The sequence below is a fragment of the Lygodium microphyllum genome, chromosome 23, assembly GCF_053477565.2.
Source record: "Lygodium microphyllum isolate KBCC chromosome 23, Lygodium_microphyllum_v1.1.10, whole genome shotgun sequence".
Lineage (NCBI taxonomy): Eukaryota > Viridiplantae > Streptophyta > Polypodiopsida > Schizaeales > Lygodiaceae > Lygodium > Lygodium microphyllum.
In genome coordinates this window covers 19,632,585-19,637,476 of record NC_141157.1, presented here as the reverse complement: position 1 = coordinate 19,637,476, position 4,892 = coordinate 19,632,585, and the positions used below count along the sequence as shown (strand labels likewise).

At 44.1% G+C, this 4,892-nt stretch overlaps 1 non-coding gene across 1 annotated transcript; it reads right to left on the bottom strand.

The window, feature by feature from the left end:
* Positions 1-1,062: 1,062 nt before the first annotated feature.
* Positions 1,063-1,224, bottom strand: LOC148015943 (U1 spliceosomal RNA). The gene has a single exon (XR_015688250.1). It is a non-coding gene; the product is annotated as a U1 spliceosomal RNA (small nuclear RNA).
* Between the last annotated feature and the right edge of the window lie 3,668 nt (positions 1,225-4,892).

Here is a 4,892-nt window from a genome sequence, read left to right as displayed (position 1 = left end):
CTTTGAACTTCATTGCTCGACTTGTGCTTTGCATCACTCTTCATTTGCTTCATCACTACATCCACCGTTATCAATCTACTGTTTGAACTACCATGGCGACCAAATCCGCACAAACTTCTCCAGTAGAGTAGGCTTCAGGCATTCATTCAATGAATGTCGTAGGGAACTCTGCCGATTCCTTGGGCTTGCGCAAAACCAAAATTTCCGACTTCAAATGCCCCTGCAATAGCTGTCGTTGCATATACGTGCTTTGCGTTCAGTGACTATTATTGCATGCTATGCGATTGGTGCTGGTGCCTCTTCCACTTTGTTACGTCTGGAGCCTTCACACATTTTTTTCCTTGTTGCTTAGAACCCTTGTCACGGTGCACCCTCGACGTATCGAGGGAGAAACTCGGGAGCTGGGCAGGAGAGGCCTGCCTGTTTCCACCACATGGTATGTAATCATCGAGGGAGACCATGAGGTCATCTCATCCTCCCTTGGCACAAACCAAGCAAGTGCCGTGTGTGTGTGTGTGGTCGGAGCAGGACCTGGCAGCACAAGCCTAGAAGGAAGGATAGAGACCGAAAGATCAGTGCTGACTGACCTCTCCATCAGAATCCATGGCGCCGGAGCCACCAGCAGCAAGCAACAATTTCGAGCTTTGATCGCGCCAAAATAGACGCCGGCCTCCCGCCCCCATCCAAGCGTGTCCGCGAACACCCACGTGAGTCCGATAGTCGTCGAGATTCCGATTGCGGTCCGGTCCGTGCAAGCCCCCTGCGGCAGGCCGGGCCAGCAGGATCAAAGCTACGGAGCGGATCTGTGCTGCGGCGTCCAGCGCGGGGCCTGCCGCCTATCAGGCCAATGCGTCCGCTTAAACCGGCACCGGAGCAGTTGAAGGACAGAAGGGGTCGTTGGAGATCCCGCTCTCCCCCGACGGAACGAGCCTTGCCATGCGCTGCCAGAGCGAGCATGGGACCTTTTCTCTCTCAGCATTGCACCGACGACGAAGATTGGAAGGCGATCCGAGCGCGACGCTTGCAGCGGGAATGGGTCTGCAGGTTAGGTCTTCGCTCTGAATAGGGGCCGCGCGAACGCGAGCCCCCGCTGCCACAAATTATGACGTGCACTCTCCCACTCAGGGGAGATGCTAGGGTGCGGCCCGTCCGCAGTGCAATGGAGAGGCCGACCCTAGGCCATCGGCCTTCCTGATCACCGATAGACCCCGCCCAGGTAAGTATGCTGCTCTCCCCGCCAGGCTTCGCCTTAAGTAGTAGGTACCCCCCGCTGCCTCCCTCCCAGCAAGCACCCCATTCACGACCACACGCTGCAGGCTATACCTAAGGGACGAAAACGCCAACGTAAACGCAGCAGAGCTCTCCTCGAATTTGATATTCACCAAAAGTCTCCTCCTTTCCAAACTCCCTTTTTTCTTACAAATTCCCCCTTCTCGCATTTCATTGGTATTACAGGGGTACCAAGGTTTGAGAGCCCCCACCGAATCTCACAAAAGGGTCAATGGTAGCTCCACTTCTCTTTTGTTGCGGACACACATCGGCATGTGCATTTGGCTTGGCGGTGTGCTCATCCTCCCTTTCTATCCGGTAGCTCCTTCTCTTCCCGAACCACACGAGGCGATGTATGCAACATCGTAGGCCGCTCCCTTCTCACACGTCTCCCGTCTCCTCATTCCTCCCGAGAGACCGCCCCGCCAAGGCGTCACAAACTCGCATATGCGTGGGGCGTTCGTGCGTGGTCGTCGTGCACCCAAGCATCGCTTTTCGAACAGGCAAAGGACCTCCGAGCTCGAAGGCCGGTGGTGCGGCATGGAGATGCTCAACCCTTAGGCATACAATCAAACAGATGGGATGCTGAACTCCCCTGCGCGCGCACACACAAAAGAGTCTCGATCGTGTGTGTTGGGTCACGTCGATAGCCTCACTTACCTCGTAACGTTCGTGATGGTGCTATTTTACGACCTATTTTAAGGATCAAAATTCATATGCACACCCTTTTTAGGGTTTTCTTTTCATGTACATCATTAGTCATAGGTTCTCACAATGTGTTGTAGCGTTGACTTCAAATTTCACAATCTATTTTAGAGCTTTTAGCCCATTTATAGATTTGGATTTAGGGGTTTGTAAGTATTGAGCTTTGCAATCTGCAATTTAGAGAGAGTACGTTTATGGAAAATCTCAATATTTCTTTATTGCCTAAACAGTGGCAGCCTTGGGTCCTAACATGAATGAAGAAGACATTATAAAGCCTATTAATTTTAAGTTGGTAGTAAGACACAACAAACATGTTGAGGATGCTCCTATTCATGTATCAGGCATATCATCAATGCAAATGCCTCAAACCTTATTCTATGTGCAAGCTCCTAGTTAATAAGATATAGTAGAGGATTTAGATTCCAAAGATTTGGTGGATTTTGCAAACATCTTGCTTGGTTAATATGTGGAACACCATCATAACAGATATCCAAACTTCAATGAGGCAAATGTTCTTTTTGTGGATACAAAGAAGGTGTCAAAATTGATAGCAAAGGATCCATGTGTGTGTGTGTGTGTGTGTGTGTGTGTGTGTGTGTGTGTGTGTGTGTGTGTGTGTGTGTGTGTGTGTGTGTGTGTGTGTGTGTGTGTGTGTGTGTGTGTACAAAAGTTTTATGTGGGTTCTAAGTGCCCCTATTTTCTACATTTCCACTCATGTATGAATGGTACTATATTTATGTATGCATGGGATACCGACCCGACCATAGGCCATTGGTCTTTACCTCAACATTCTCTCACTTAAAGATCAATGCACCTTTGAGAGAGAGTAACCAATGAAGATAGTACAAGATGCCCATCAACAGTCTATAATGTACAAACTACTCAAAAGGTAAGCTCTTAGTAAGAAGATTTGCAAGGTTGTCATTTGATGTGAGTCTTGACAAGTTGAATATGTTTGTCCTCAACCATTTGATTGATAGTTTACATCAATATGCATTGACTTTGTAGGAAATACAAGATTATTTGTCAATTTAATGGAACTCTAATTATCATTGTCCGAAATTGGGATCTCTCTTATAATGCCATATCTTGCACTAGAGGAGTAAGCCATATAGCTTCCTTACATGCCTCAAAGGTGGCAGCAATATATTCAATCTTAGTGGTAGACAAGGACATACATGCTTGCAAAATCAAGAAACGCATGAAATTGCACTTGACGTGAATGTGAATGTAGATCCTATCATAGACTTCTCGGAGTCTACATTCCTTGAAAAATCTACATGTGCATCACCAATGATAGATGTACTTTTCTTTTTAAAGAAAATGCACATATCCCTTCTACTATTCTAATAACTCATGATACTCTTCCTGCATCCCAATACTTCTTTCAAGTTTTGCCATAAACCTACTATAACCACTCCCATTGCATATGCAATGTTTAGGTATGTAGCTAGCATAGCATACCTTGAGCTATCAATCATACATGCATAAGCAAGTTGCATCTCCCTGAATTCTCTCCTTTGCCTTTTGGTTTGCATGTACACGTATGGCATAATGAAATGATCAAGCACTTTCCCAATGTACTCGTTTTCATGTACATGTATGGCGTTTCCCTTATACATAATGAAATGCTCAAGCACTTTCCCAATGTACTCGTTTTCACATAGATAAAGAACTTTTTTACCTTCGTCCCACACAATCCTCATGCCAAAAATATGACTCATATCTTCTAAATATTATTGGAAGGTTGTATGCAATCTTCTATTTAATGCATTCACACATCCAATATAGATTTCCCAACAATAAACACGTCATCCACATAAAAATCAAATGCATAAGAGTACTTCTAAAAAGTTGTTTCTTTAGGGGCAATAATCTGTCTCACTTCGTGTATATCATTGAAACCTCATAAATGCATCAAACTATCCATAGGAGCCTACTTTAGTCCATAAAGACTTTTTTAAAGTTACATATCATCCATTCTCTTCCTTGCACAACAAACCCTTTGGGTACTACATGTAGATGTCCTCACGCAAGTTTCCATGCAAGAAATTTGTCTTTACACCCATTTGGACAAGTTCCATTGGCAACCAATGGAAATAATGCATGAAGATGTTAACAACAAATGGTAAAGAAGGATACAAATCAAGTGGAAGCACAATGTGCTAGAATTAAGTATTTGGGAAGAACTATATTCTTTGGATCACATTATATTATTATAAGCACTACCGCTACAATGTGCAATGTTAATGTAGTTCAATCATTTTATGCTTGCTTTCTATTTTGGTAATATTAATCCCAATTCCAAGCACACTATTATGCAAATTGCAAAGTAATATTGAAGTAGATAAGAAGATTTGTAGCCATGAGGGATTGTGGGTGCAAGTTTTCTATTCATTTCATGAAGTAGTCCAACTAAAGGTAAATGTATAAAATGGAGGAGACAAGTTAAGAGCCCAAAAAATGGGAAGGGCACCCAATCTATGGAGGGAATAAATCACAAACCTACATATATAAGGCAAAAAGTGAAAATAAATGTTCCTTCTTTGTGTGTGCAAACTTGAGATCTCTCTTCTTCTTGCCTCCATCTTATCTTACTGTGCATCACATTGAGAGTGGGGAAGAGTGAGAGAGTGAGTGAGGAACTTGGAGACTAAAGCTTCCTCTTGCCTTGCATTCTTCTCTTTGTCCCCTCCTTCTTCAATATGTTGGAGGCTGTGAGGTGGAGTTGAGGTGATGTTAGGATATATCTCCTTCTTCTCTACTTTATCTTTGTCCATTGGAGCACTTGAGTAGAAAATCGATGACACATGAGTGTGAGAAGGTGAGTTTCCTATGAACTCTTGGTTGTTTTCTTTCTTGCTTGCTTCAAATATTTAGGAGAGAGTAGATGGTTCCGAGAATAGAATACGAGTAGA